Source organism: Pongo abelii, chromosome 1 (assembly GCF_028885655.2).
Source record: "Pongo abelii isolate AG06213 chromosome 1, NHGRI_mPonAbe1-v2.0_pri, whole genome shotgun sequence".
Taxonomy (NCBI): Eukaryota; Metazoa; Chordata; class Mammalia; order Primates; family Hominidae; genus Pongo; species Pongo abelii.
The window spans coordinates 51873397-51888202 of NC_071985.2; the positions used below are offsets into that span (position 1 = coordinate 51873397).

General features: G+C 35.3%; 1 protein-coding gene across 4 annotated transcripts in view; it reads left to right on the top strand.

Moving 5' to 3' along the window:
* DENND1B (DENN domain containing 1B) overlaps window positions 1-14806 on the top strand; it is a 265750-nt gene that overhangs the window by 12242 nt on the left and 238702 nt on the right. The window lies entirely within an intron of this gene.

The window sequence follows — 14806 nt, forward strand, 5'->3', positions numbered from 1 at the left end:
GAGGCTGGTCTTGAGCTCCTGACCTCAAGTAATCCTCCTGCCTTGGCCTCCCAAAGTGCTGGGATTACAGGCGTGAGCCACCGCCAAGCTGGCAGATGTCTTTACAAGGTGGTGATTTTATCTTTTTTCCAGAAGAGGGATTGCTGGGTCCTGTAGTAGTTCAGCAGAAGAATGGATAAAGAAAATGTGGTGTGTATACATATATGCAATGGAATATTATTCAACCTTAAAATGGGGGAGATAATGCCGTGTGCTACAACATGGATGGGCCTGGAGTACATTATGCTAAATGAAATATGTCAGACCCAGGAAGAACAATGTTGCATGATCTCACTTACATGTAGAATATATATTTTTAAATGCTCGGATACACAGAGATAGAGAATGAAACAGTGGTTACCGTGGGTGGGGTGAGGGTAGAGGAAATGAGGCAACGTAGGTCAAAGGATACAAAATAGATATATAGAATGAACAAGTCTAGAGATCCAATATACAATATGAGGACCAAAGTTAATAAAATTGTATTGTATTAGGGATTTTTGTTAAATAAATGGATTTTAGCTGCTCCTGTTGCAAAGAGGTAAGTATGTGAGATGATAGATGCGTTAATTGGCTTCACTATAGCAACCATTTTACTATCTGTATGTATTTCATCACGTTGGGCACCTCAAATAAACACGGTAAAATTTTATTTAAAAAGCGTGGTGGCAGGCACCTGTAGTCTCAGCTACGCAGGAGGCTGAGGCAGGAGAATGGCGTGAACCCGGGAGGCAGAGCTTGCAGTGAGCCGAGATTGTGCCACTGCACTCCAGCCTGGGCGACAGAGCGAGACTCAATCTCAAAAAAAAAAAAAAAAAAAAATTGCTGACTAATAAGCCTTTTGGTGTCTGTCTCGTGGAAGTTATAGTCTATCTTGAGCTAGGTCTTTATTGTCCTGATTTATGTTGTTTACTGGATTTCAGACTTTTAAGGACAAGGACCTCTTTGAATCTCTTGCAGATTTTGGGAAGCTGTCTTACACGAGAATGGTGTTCAATGATTACTTGCTAAGTTATATTGTTATTACAGTGAAATTTGTAAAAGATTGTTCTGATTATCAATTCCTATTGAAGATTTCTTAAATCTTAAAAAAATTTGAACATAAAGGACTTTGAAAGCTTGCAGATTTTTGTCATCACAAGCAATGGGCACTTTATTTAAAAAAAAAAAATTTTTTTTTTTTTTTAAGTAGAGCTGTTGAAAAACCACAAACTGTAACTTTGTAGGCAGAACTGGTAAAGATCAAGATAGAGCCTTTTCCTTTTTCAGTTCCTTCTTAATTATCACTCGAATCTGAAGAAAAGCACACAACAACCAGTTTAGTTCATCTGATAGCCTTCTGCGGATATATATGATTCCAGAAATTACTCATTAAAAAAATAATTTTATCTTGGTTTGGTAGCAGAAATGTACCAGCATGAGGGTATGTTTAGTATTCAGATTTACTATTAACTAGAATTAAGCAGTCCTTTAAAATTTTATCACCTGGGTAGTTATAAAAACTTAGATGACTTTTATTTTCATAAGATTATCATCAAATTAATTAAAAGTTATTTGAAATTAACTTATATGTTTATACAGAAAACATGGTTCACATGAAAGTCAAATAAGTTCAAATGTGTTTTAATACACGGGAACATCATATGTCCTCAAGGTCTATGCATTAAAATTGTAGGTGCTCTTAAACTTGCATGGAAGTGGTTCAGAAAGGATTCTTTTTTTTCTTCTTCAAGATTACAGTGTATTTTAGATATGATATTTGGAAGAGGAAGTAATATAATATTTAGAAAATATTTTTGAAGGTCTTCATCATTTTTACTCATATATAAATTAAAAGAGCAATTTCTGTTTAATAATTATAAGCAGTTAGTGAAGCTAATTTTTTTGGTTTTTAGAAAATAATGTCTTTAAAATTTTTTTGTTCTTATTACTTCAAGACTTGAGAACTAAGTTTTGGAGTCTTAGTTTTACTATGAAATGTGTGATTTTGTTGATGAATACCTGCAGAGTAATCACTGACAATAAGGAGCAGCACAATTTCATCAAGATTATATGTTGGTTCTTTTACGATGTACAGGTTTAGACATGTTAGAGAAGAAATAATAAGCTGAGAACTGTTACATACAAGAATACTAGCTTCCAACTTTTAATGATTACTGTAGTGTTTGTTAGGGACATTGACTGTATACCCTAAACATGGAAATATTGAAATGGAATGCTAGTTGAAAGACAAAATTTTAATTTGTAAATATTTGCCTCATTTTAGCTTAATAGTTGAAGACATAAATGAATCTGCAGTATAATGTTTAAGATGTCATTGTTCTAAATTTTGCCTTTGATAGAGCTGATATAGCTGTTTAAAATTCATTATAAAGCCCATTACTAAACCCATTGACTAATAATTTACTCTTCTTGTGGGATTATAAAATCCTTGGGTAATTTTTTTTTTTTTGAGACAAGGTCTCACTCTGTTGCCCAGGCTGAAGTGCAGTGACGTGATCTTGGCTCATTGCAACTTCCACCTCTTGGGCCCAACGTGATCTTCCCACCTCAGCCTCCCAAGTAGCTGGGATTACAGGTACACACCACCATGCCCAGCTAATTTTTGTAGAGATGGGGCTTTGCTATTTTGCCCAGACTGGTCTTGAACTCCTGAGCTCAAGCGACCTGCTTACCTTAGCCTCCCAAAGTGCTGGGATTATAGGTGTGAGCCACTATGCCTTGCCGGTAATTTTTTGATTCATTTCTCTCAGTAATTGTCCAGATTAACAATGACCATTTTGTTTATAAATGGATATGGAAAGAAAGAGAGGAGATAGCATTCATATCAAATTTTCTACCTTAAACATTGCATCACTTACTGCTACTTTCTTATGATATACTCAAAATATTGATCAAAGCATTAAAAATGTTTGAAGTCACTGAACTCATCTGGAATGACTTCCAAATCATGAAGATTAGAATTGCCTTCTAGTCATCCTATACATTTTAAGATGGCTTACACTTTACCTTTTCAGGGTATCTTAGTTCTTCAAAAACGTATAATTTACATTGTGTTTAATATATATGACAGACTAAACATATAATTTAAATTTATTTTAAAACAATTGTAAGTATGATTAAAGTTGATCTTTTTAAGGTATGGCTGAATTGGTCAAAACACAAAAATTATTTATGTATTGCTGTTAAGGGATTTTTCAATCTCATTCTCTGTTAAAACTTAATTTAAAAGCTGGGTTTGAGGAGAGTAGATTGAGGGTGCTTTTGCCTGGTTTATGGGAAAGAGATGAATAAGCTGGTGCTCTCTAAGAGGTATCTTCCTCCTGCATACTTTGTTTTTGTTTTTTTTTTTTTGAGATGGAGTCTTGCTCAGTCACCCAGGCTGGAGTGCAGTGGCGTGATCTCAGCTCACTGCAACCTCCGCCTCCTGGGTTCATGCCATTCTCCTGCCTCAGCCTCCCGAGTAGCTGGGACTACAGGCGCCTGCCACCACGCCCGGCTAATTTTTTTTTTGTATTTTTGGTAGAGACGGGGTTTCACCAAAGATGGCCTGCTGGTTCTTTGCACCACCTCATGCCACCTGCATGAAGATGGTGCAGATACTTTCATTTTGGAATTTGTATTTTTGCCTTGTTTCACTTTTATCTTGAATGTATTTGGTGTTTTTTTCATTGATTAGATATTTAATATTTTTATGTTACTTTAAAATGTTTTAGCTCAATTCTTTAGTTTCTAATTTTACTTTTAATTGTATTTTGCTTTTTATTATTTTATATTAATTTCTTTTATTTTGTTTTTTAAATTTTTTAAAGAAGTATTTAAGGCCAGGTATGGTGGCTCACACCTGTAATCCCAGCAGTTTGGGAGGCTGAGGTGGGTGGATCACATGAGGCCAGGAGTTCGAGCAACTTGGGCAACATGTGAAACCCGATCTCCACCAAAAAATACAAAAGTTAGCTGGGTGTGGTGGTGTGCACCTGTAGTACCCAGCTATTTGGGAGGCTGAGGCAGGAGAATTGCTTGAACCTAGAAGGTGGATGTTGCATTGAGCCGAGATCACACCACTGTACTGCAGCCTGGGCGACAGAGAGAGACTCCATCTAAAAAAAAAAAAAAAAAAAAAAAAATTTAATGAAGTACTCTCTATTCTTTGGGAAAAGTTGTGCTTTTTCTTGTTCTAATTAGTGTGCCTTTTGAACCTTTTTCCTTTTTAGTGAAGAAACAAGGAGAGAGAATTTCATAAGATGTAGCAGACACATTTTAATAAAACTAATACTTATGCTTTAATGGACTGTGAATAGGTAATTAAAACTCTGTTTCAAGATGAACAGGAGTAATGGGTTTGATGCCGTGATTTTCTAAAAGCCTAAACTCTGGAATCCTCTTAAAGATAAGACAGATATTTTACCTGATAGACATCATGGTGGAATGGGAAGATACTGGACCGAGAGTTGAAACGTAGTTCTTGGTACTGGCTTCATCACTTGTTAGATTCTGACTTTGATCAAGTCCTTTAAATTCTATTACTTTCATTTTCACATTTGTAAAATATTTGCACTGCATATCTCTAATTGTTATGAGAGTCAAATACATAATAGCATGAAAATGCTTCATAAATTGCACCATGTAGATAGAAACTTTTATTTGGTTTCAGTGTTGTGGTTGTTAGCCGTATGAAAAAAGGTATGATCACTTCAACAGAAATTGTTAGTAAAAAACTTTCCTCCTATTTTGATGTATGTGATCAATCTGGAAGATAGGAATGCTAAAGAAACTTCCAAGTCCCCTCTTTAATATTGCAGAAGTGTCAGGAACAAGGAGGATAGAAGACACGTATTTTGGTATTTTGCGCTGTGATTAGTGAATTTCACTTTGAAAAGGATATTTAGCAGAGAATAAGTTTGTAGTATCGAATCGGACAGCATCCATATAAATATTTGGTGAGGTCCAGAGAGGTCAAACAGGAGTTGAAAATTACAATGTGACTTTTCTTTAGCACTCCTTTCTTCCGAATTTTTCACATGTACAACTTCAGCAACAAAGTTAGAATTCCATATATGTGTAAGTTTTCAAACTTCTAAGAGCTAATATTGATAAGCTAGAAAGTTGTTAGAATAGTAATAACATTGGGCTTATATCCTCGAAGGAATAATGATGAGCTAAAATTAAGGATAATATTACACAAGTGTAGGGTTCTCAAAGGAAATATTTGTTGAGAGGAGAGGTATAGTGTAATTGGTTTTGAGGTCTGTGTAAACAAATACTAAGTATTGCAACTTGTGAATGATTAAAAAATACAGAACATTCAAGGCTATCTTGGTAATGACATTATTCCCGTTTATTTGAATTCCTGTATAACTTTCTTGAGTGAATGCTAAATTTAAGTCCAGAAATTATCCTTGAAGCAAGATTCCATTATATCATTGATATAAATCTCCTTTTTATAGGTAATTTAATAATGTTGATGAAGTTTATATTTTGTCAGACAAATTTATGTAAGACCATTTTGTAGATTCCTGAGTTCTCAATAACAGTGTTTCTTAATTTTATTTATATTATAACACATAGAAAATGAAAATATTTGTATGGTACTTCTGGGCAAAGGGACTTCACGCAATGATAGGAGGTAAGTGGCCTGGGGTCTCCTAGGGTTGAGGGAATCAATATGTTCTTATTTCTTCTTACCCATTAGAGAGGCACAGGCTGGGATGTTCTCTTTATGGTTTCTTTGGTGAGACTGGCTTTTTATTCACTGCTTTTGTTCACTGTTGTTTTATGCTACTAGGTAGGTTAGCAGAACTCTAGAGTTAGATTGGAGTTAGAAATTGGGTTGGAGTTCCAGTTGAACCACTCTGAGCCTGTTTCTTTGTCTTAAAATGAGAACAGTTATGATCCCCCTTCTCTTTCTTCTGTAAACCTGTGATGATCAATAGAGATAATAAATTATATGAATATGCTTTTAAATAGATGGTTATTTTTAATATAATTTAAGCAAACTGCAGGTACATCTCTTTTGTAACTTGCAAGAAGAAATAGATTCTTTTGTTTTATATACATACATGTGTCTGTATATATATAGTGTGTATATACATATAAATATATTTAACATATAATGGCATAGTGTCACAGTATATCAGTGAGGGCTTCTGACCCCAAAGCTAGGAGAGAGAATTGCAAAATTTAACAATGGCAATAAAAATTAAGGATTATGAGAGATGTATTATATTTATGCAAATATTTCTTTCCCTTTCAGGCATAATATTTTCTTTAATAATGATTAACTCTAATTATGGGTTCTGATAATTATTAAACACAAGTATCTAATGTACATCTGTTTTAATGAACTTTTTTAAATAAAAGGGATAATGAATAAAATTTAATATTAGTTTATTATTAGTGACCCATGCTTTTCTGAAAGTCTGGCTATTTATGCCATTGTTTTCCCTAAATAATAAATCTAATTGTTTAATTGAAGCATATTCTTTTTTTTTTTTTTTTTTTTTTTTTTGAGATGGAGACTTGCTCTGTTGCCCAGTCTGGAGTGTGGTGCGATCTTGGCTTACTGCAACAGCTGCTTCCTGGATTCAAAACGATTCTCCTGCCTCAGCCTCCTGAATAGCTGGGATTACAGGCGCATGCCACCACATCCGGCTAATTTTTGTGTTTTTAGTAGAGATGTGGTTTCGCTTTGTTGGCCAGGCTGGTCTTGAACTCCTGATCTCAAGTGATCTGCCTGCCTCCTCCTCCCAGAGTGCTGGGATTACAGGCTTGAGTCACCATGCCCAGCCTAATGAAAGCATATTCTAATTGTTGGAGAAACATTTAGGAACAAACATCGTCTGGCCTGGTAGACTAAAATTCACAGAGGAACAGGTGAATGTATTAATTCTATCAATCAGTTAGTTAATCAAAATATTCTGTTCCTTAATTCTTCCTTCCTAGACTATGTGTAGGATAATTCTTGGCACTCTTAATGAAGAACTAGCCTGATGCCATTGGTGAAAAAGATTTTTTGGTTTTACTATACATTGTATATATTTCCCTATACTTTTAAATGTACAGATTTTTTATTCTCTATGTGACCACTTTGTAACTACTCATATGGGTTGGCTCTGTGTTCTCACCCAAATCTCATCTTGTTGCTCCCATAATTCCCACATGTTGTGGGAGGGACCCGCTGGGAGATGACTGAATCCTGGAGATGGGTCTTTCCTCTGCTGTTCTTGTGATAGTAAATGGGTCTCACGAGATCTGATGGTTTTAAAAACGGGAGTTTCTCTGCACGAGCTCTTTCTTTGCCTGCTGCCATCCACAGAAGATGTGACTTGCTCTTCCTTGCCTTCCACCATGGTTGTGAGGCCTCCCCAGCCATGTGGAACTGTAAGTCCAATAAACCTCTTTCTTTTGTAAATTGCCCAGTCTCGAGTATGTGTTTATCAGCAGTGTGAAAACAGACTAATATAACTACTTCTTCATTTATTTGATTTTTTTAAAAATGGAAATTCTTATTAGTTTAAGCTCATTTTATTTCCTTATTGTCTGCATATATTTCTTCACATATTTTCTCTTTACTAGTTTTCTTCCCATTTTTAAAAGTCTGATCTTTTTTTCTTTTGTTTTGGCATCCTGTACCATTGTATTTTTTTTTTTTTCTGTTGGGCTGTATACTACTCTTAAGGGTATACTACCAATATTAATAATTTAGATACTTCCACTACTACTAATTTAGAAAGTATGTTGAGAAAGTATTTTTCATATGAATTATTTATTTGATTCTCATACCTATCTTTTGATAGGATGTATACTCGTATTCCTATTTTACATTTGAGGAAACTGGAGCACAGAAAAGTGAAGTGACCAGGCTGATACATATAACTGGCGGACTTGAACCAAGATTTCAACTCTAAAACCCACACTTTTTTCAGTAAACCTCAATTTTATATCAGATAAGTATAGTAACTTGAGAGACTTGCCTCGAATTACAGATTCAAGTGAATGATTTTTTTAGGTAGAATGAAATTTTTCTTTGCTAGGAGAAATTGGAAGTTAGGGTAGCCAAATACTGTCAGTATGTGTGCCTGTATATGTATGCCTACGTATGTGTATGAGTGTAAATGCCTTTATGTTTTATCAAAAAACTCCAGGCCCATTTCAAAAGATTCAAATAGAAGAAGAAAATAACATGAAGAGACTAGAATTCCATTACCCAGAGAATATAATGGGTAATATTTTGTTGAACAATCTGTTACACATCTCTATATGAATATATTTGCATGAATATGCATTTTCCATAAACTGGTTCATCTGTTCACGGTATCCTACCCTGACTATTACCAATTGATAATTTGTTATGAACATCTTCCTGTGTCAGAAAATAGATCTACTGTATCAGTTTTTTTTTTTTTTTTTTTTTGAGACAGAGTCTCGCTTTGTTGCCCAGGCTGGAGTGCGCTGTGGCACGATCTTGGCTTACTGCAGCCTTTGCCTCCTGGGTTCAAGTGGTTCTCATTCCTCAGCCACCTGAGTAAGTGAGATTATAGGTGTGCACCACCACATCTGGCTAATTTTTCACCATGTTGCCCAGGCTGGAACTCCTGGCCTCAAGTGATCTTCCTGCCTCGGCCTGACAAAGTGTTCAGATTACAGATGTGAGCCACTGTGCCTGGCCTACTTTATCAGTTTTAATAGTTACCTGGAATTTTATTGTATGGGCTGACTGTGTATATATCTCATTTATACTTGTATTATTATCTACTTCAAATAAATTCTTGAGTATCACTGTTGGACTTTTGATATGTATTGGCAGATTGCCTTTCCGAAAAGATATATAGTCTTACTAATAGTTAGAGAGCCTCTGTGTACCACGGTTCTCAACAATACTAAGTATTAATCCTCTTTTAAAAAATATTAACAATGTATTTTATTTAATTCCATATATCCAAAACATAATTTTAATAGTATTGAAATGTTATTAAAATAATTTACAGTTTTTTTACTTAGTCTTTTAAGTCCTATATGTATTTTAAAAACAGACTTTATTTATTTTATTTTTATTTTTATTTTTTTTTGAGCTGGAGTCTTGCTCTGTTGCCAGGCTGGAGTGCAGTGGCGCGATCTCGGCTCACTGCAACCTCCACTTCCCGGGTTCAAGCGATTCTCCTGTCTCAGCCTCCTGAGTAGCTGGGACTACAGATGTGTGCCACCACACCCAGCTTTTTTTTTGTATTTTTAGTAGAGACGGGGTTTCACCATGTTGGCCAGGCTGGTCTCAAACTCCTGACCTCAGGTGATCTGCCTCCCTGGGCCTCCCAAAGTGTTGGGATTACAGGCGTGAGCCACTGCACATGGCCATCGACTTTATTTTTAAAGAAGTTTTTGGTTCATGGCAAAATTGCATGTAAAGAGTTTTCCTATATATCACTTGCCCTGACATATGCACAGCTTTCCTCACTATCAACATCCCCTACCAGAGTGGTAAATTCATTACAAGCAATGAATCTACATTGACACTTAATTATCACCCAAAGCCATAGTTTAGGGTTCACTTATCATGTTGTATATTATATGGGTTTGACAAAAGTATAATGACACATATCCCCCATTATAGTATCATACAGAAATAGTTTTATTGCCCTAAATATTCTCTGTGCTTCACCTTTTCATCCCTTCTTACCTCCAACCCTTGATCTTTTTACTGTCTCTACAGTTTGCCTTTTCCAGAGATATTTCCCTTTTTTAATTTTTGAAAGCATTTTTGCCTATCTTGCTTTACTTTATATTTTGATTAATTAGAAAGGTTGGCCAGTATTTCATGTTGGCATTAATATTTCTTTGGTGCATTTTATATTTTTGTCTTTTGCACATTCAATAAAGGCTTTAATTTTATCTGTAGCAACCAATTATTTATCACATATTGATATTTTTCCAATTTAACATTTATCTTTTAATTTTGTTTTATGTTCTTTATTCAGAAGTTTAAATTTTTTTGTAGTCAATTTAGTCTTCGAACTTGGAACCAACCCAAATGTCCATCAATGATAGACTGGATTAAGAAAATGTGGCACATATACACCATGGAATACTATGCAGCCATAAAAAATGATGAGTTCATGTCCTTTGTAGGGACATGGATGAAGCTGGAAACCATCATTCTCAGCAAACTATCACAAAGACAGAAAACCAAACACCACATGTTCTCACTCATAGGTAGGAACTGAACAATGAAAACACTCGGACACAGGGTGGGGAACATCACATACCCGGGCCTGTTGTGGGGTGGGGGAGGGGGGGATAACATTAGGTGATATACCTCAATGACGAGTTAATGGGTGCAGCACACCAGCATGGCACATGTATACATATGTAACAAACCTGCATGTTGTGCACATGTACCCTAGAACTTAAAGTATAATAATAATAAAAGAAAGAAAAAAAAATAGTCTTTGAAAAAAATTTCTATTTTGGTGTTTTTGCCAAAGAGCTACTAAACTCAGAGAAAATCAGAAGTTAATGTTTTCAATATATTTCTGATCAAATTGCTTTATTACAATTACATCTTCAATGTATGTAGAAACTTAATTTAGTTGAATTATACTGATACTATTGTTTTAAATGTTTGATAGAATTTACCCATGAAGTTACCTAGGCCCAAAGGTTTCTTTGTGGGAAGGATTTTAATTATGAATTCAAATTCTTTAGCAGATAAATGATTAATCAGACTTTTGGATTCTGCTTGTGTCAGTTTTGGTAATTTTCAAGGAATTTAAAATTTAAACAAAATTCAGGAATTGTATTTAATTGTAAAAGGTATTGGCACAAAACCATTCATAATATTTACCTTTTTAATTTTTATAAGATCTGCAGTGATAATCCCTCTTTTCTTCCAATATTAATAATTCGCATATCACCTCTCTTTTTTTATTCGTCTTTTTTAGGAGTTTATCAATTTCATTGATATTTTCAGAGAGCCAATATAGTATTTTGTTGATGTCTCCATTTTCTGTTTTCATTGATTTCTGCTTTCTTCCTCTTCTTCTTCTTCTCCTTCTCCTCCTCCTCCTTCTCCTCCTTCTCCTCCTTCTTCTCCTTCTTCTCCTTCTTCTCCTCCTCCTCCCCTCTCCTCCTCTTCCTCCTCCTCCTCCTTCTTTTTCTTCTTCTTTTCCTTCTCCCCTCCTCCTCCTCCTCCTTCTTCCCTTCCCCTCCCTTCCCTTCCCCTCCCTTCCCTTCCCTTCCCCTCCCTTCCCTTCCCTTCTCCTCCCTTCCCCTCCCTTCCCCTCCCTTCCCCTCCTTTCCCCTCCCTTCCTCTCCCCTCCCCTCCCTTCCCTTCCCCTGCCTTCCCCTCCCCTCCCTTCCCCTCCTTTCCCCTCCCTTCCTCTCCCCTCCCCTCCCTTCCCTTCCCCTGCCTTCCCCTCCCCTCTCCTCCCCTCCCCTCCCCTCCCCTCCCCTTTCTCTGTTTCCCACGCTGGAGTGTAGTGGCATGATCTCGGCTCACTGTACCCTCTGCCTCCTGGGTTCGAGTGATTCTCCTGCCTCAGCCTCCTGAGTAGGTGGAATTAGAGGCACATGCTACCACGCCCTGCTAATTTTTGTATTTTTAGTAGAAACAAGATTTCACCATGTTGACCAGGCTAGTCTTGAACTCCTGACCTCAAGTGATCCACCTGCCTCAGCCTCCCAAAGTGCTGGGATTACAGGTGTGAGCCACCGCGCCTGGCTGACGTTTATTATTTTCTTCTACTTTGGATTTAATTTTTTCTAGCTTCTTAATGTGGAAGTTTAGAGTGTTAATTTTTAAACGTTTCTTTTTTTCTAATGTAATCATAAATGTGTAAATTGACTTTTAAGCAATGTTTTAGCTGTGTCCTACAAATTTGGATATATTTTGTTTTCATAGTTATGTAGTTGAAAATATTTTCTAGTTTCGCTTGTGACTTCTTTCTTGATCCGTGGGTTATTTAGAAATGGGGTGCTTACTTTCCAGATATTTGAGATTCTTTGTGATATATTTTTATTAGTTATTTTTCATTTGATTTAGGTCAGAGAACATACTCTGTATGACTTCAATTCTTGGAAATATGAGATTTGTTTTATGGCCCATGAGATTGTCTATCTTGGTTGAAATTCAGTGTGCACTTATATAGAATATATATTCTGAAGTTGTTGGATGTATTGTTTAAATGCCAGTTAGATAAAGTTGATGGATAGTGCTTTTCAAACCTTTTATATTTTTATTTTTTTGGATCTGTTTCTTTCACTTACTGGGGGAAGAGTGTTAAAATCTCCAACTATAATTGTGGGTTTCTTGGTTATCTCCTTTAGTGCTGTCAGGTTTTGCTTCATGTATTTTGAAGCTCTGTTGTAATAAACATACACATTTACAACGATTATGTCTTCTTTATGAACTAACCATTTTAACATATGAAATTTCTCCCTGTCTCTCTGTCTCTGTCTCTTTTTGTCTGACAGAGAGAAATTTCATATGTTAAAAGGGTTAGTTCAAAAGGTTGTTTCTTTATTGTAGTTTTCAGAAATTTGCTTGTAATGCTTTTTGTCTTTAAGTTTACTTTTATATGAATAGAACTGCTCTGCCTTCCTCATGATTAGTGTTTGCATGAAATTCTTTTTCCATTCTTGTTTTCTAAACTCTCTTATGTCTAAACTATGTCTATATCTTTATCTATCTATCTATCTATCTATCTATCTATCTATCTATCTATCTATCTAGCTATCTATCTTAGGTTTGCTTTTCTAGCCAGTCTAACAATCATTGCCTTTAATTAGAATGTTTGATACATTTGTATTCAGTGTAATTATTGATATGGTTAGGTTTAAATTCATTATCTTATTTGTTTTATGGTTGTACTTTTGGTTTTTGTTTGGATTGTTGTTACCTTTTTGCTTCCTTCTCATCTTCTTCTAGATTAATGTATTTTTCTTTTTTTTTGTATTTTATGCTTTTCTCTTCACTTTGTTTTTAGTAGCTCTAAGGATTACATTGTACTTGATGATTATGTCATATCTATTGTGATCATATCTACAGTGAATTAAAATTATACCACTGTGAGTATAAGAGCCTTCCAAGAGTTCACTTATATTTTATTCCTTTCCTTCCTTTGTGCTATTGCTGTCATACACTGTTTTTTCTATATGAAAGAAAATCCTGGCCAGGCGTGGTGGCTCACGCCTATAGTCTCAGCAGTTTGGGAAGCTGAGGTGGGAGGATTGCTTGAGACCAGGAGTTTGAGACCAGCCTGGCCAAAATAGTGAGACCTCATCTCAACAAAACATAAAAAAATTAGCTGGGTGTGGTGGTGTGGACCTGTAGTCCCAGCTACTCTGGAGGCTTAGGGGAAGGGTTGCTTGAGCCCAGGAGCTCCAGGCTGCAGTGGGCCCTGATGGTGCTACTGTATTCCAGCCTGGGCGACAGAGTAAGATCCTATCTCAAAAACTAACGAACAAACAAAACAAAAAACTTCACTATAAATTGAAATTATTAAATAAGAGAATCCCCATAATAAATTATTTTTGTTTAGACAATCAGTTCCTTTTTTAAAAAGTTAAGAAATGAAAAAAAAATCTTTTGTACCTACTATTTACCATTTCTTGCATTCTTCCTTTATGTAAATTTGAAGTATGATCTGGTGTCATTTTCTTTTAGCCTGAAGTATTAATTGTACATCAAGTCTGCTGGTGACACATTCTCTCACATTTTATCTGGAAACGTCTTTATTATATCTTAATTTTTGAAGGATAATTTACTTGGGAATAGATTTCTAGTTTTTTTTCTTTCAGCATTTTTAATAATGTTCTGTTGTCTTCTGGCTAGCATAGTTTTTGATGATACCTAAGCAGAAGTTTTTAATCATTATCTATGTCATATCTTTTTTTTTCCTTTGTCTGCTTTTAAGGTTTTCCCTTTTTATTGTGGTTTTCAAAAATTTGGTTGTTATGTGCTAGGTTTAGTTTTCTTTGTATTTATTCTGACTGGGACTTTTTGAGCTTCTTGGGTCTATAAATTTATATATATGTACATACATATTCAGAAAAATTTTGAACATTATTTTATTGAAGCTGTTTTTCTGTTTATCCTCCTTTATTCTTTTTCCCTTGGGGACACAGTTCATATGTGTTAGACTGATACTGTTTCATGAGTCACAGGGACTCTTTTATTTTTCTCAGTATTTTTTCTTTCTGTGCCTCGGTTTGTACAGTTTCAATTATTCTGTACTTAGGTTCTCTAATCTTTTATTCTGCAGTATCCAATCTGCTGTTAAGCCCATAGAGTGAGTGTTTTTGTATCAAATAATGTATTTTTTCAGTTCTAGATTTTCATTTTGAATCTTTTTAATAGATTCTGTTTTTCTACTGAGGATCTCTATCTGTTAATTCATTCTATCTTTTCCTTTAAATACTTAGATGTAGTTTTAATAGCTTGTTTTAATTTCTTGTTTTGCTGTAACAAATTACCATAAACATAGTGGCTTAAAATAATATAAATTTATTATCTTACAGTTTTGGAAATTAGAAGGCTGAAATGTTACTCACTGAGCAAAAACCAAGATGTCAGCAGGGCTGTGTTTCTTTCTGGAAGCTCTAGGAAAGTGTTTTCTTTCCTTTTTCAGCTTCTAAGGGGCTGCCTGCCTTCCTTGGCTCTTGGCCTCCTTCTGTCTTCAAAGCCCACAATAGCCGATGAGTCTTTTTCCTAGTTTGTCACTCTGATGCTGACACTTCTGCTTTGTCTTCAACATTTAAGGATCTTTGTGATTGT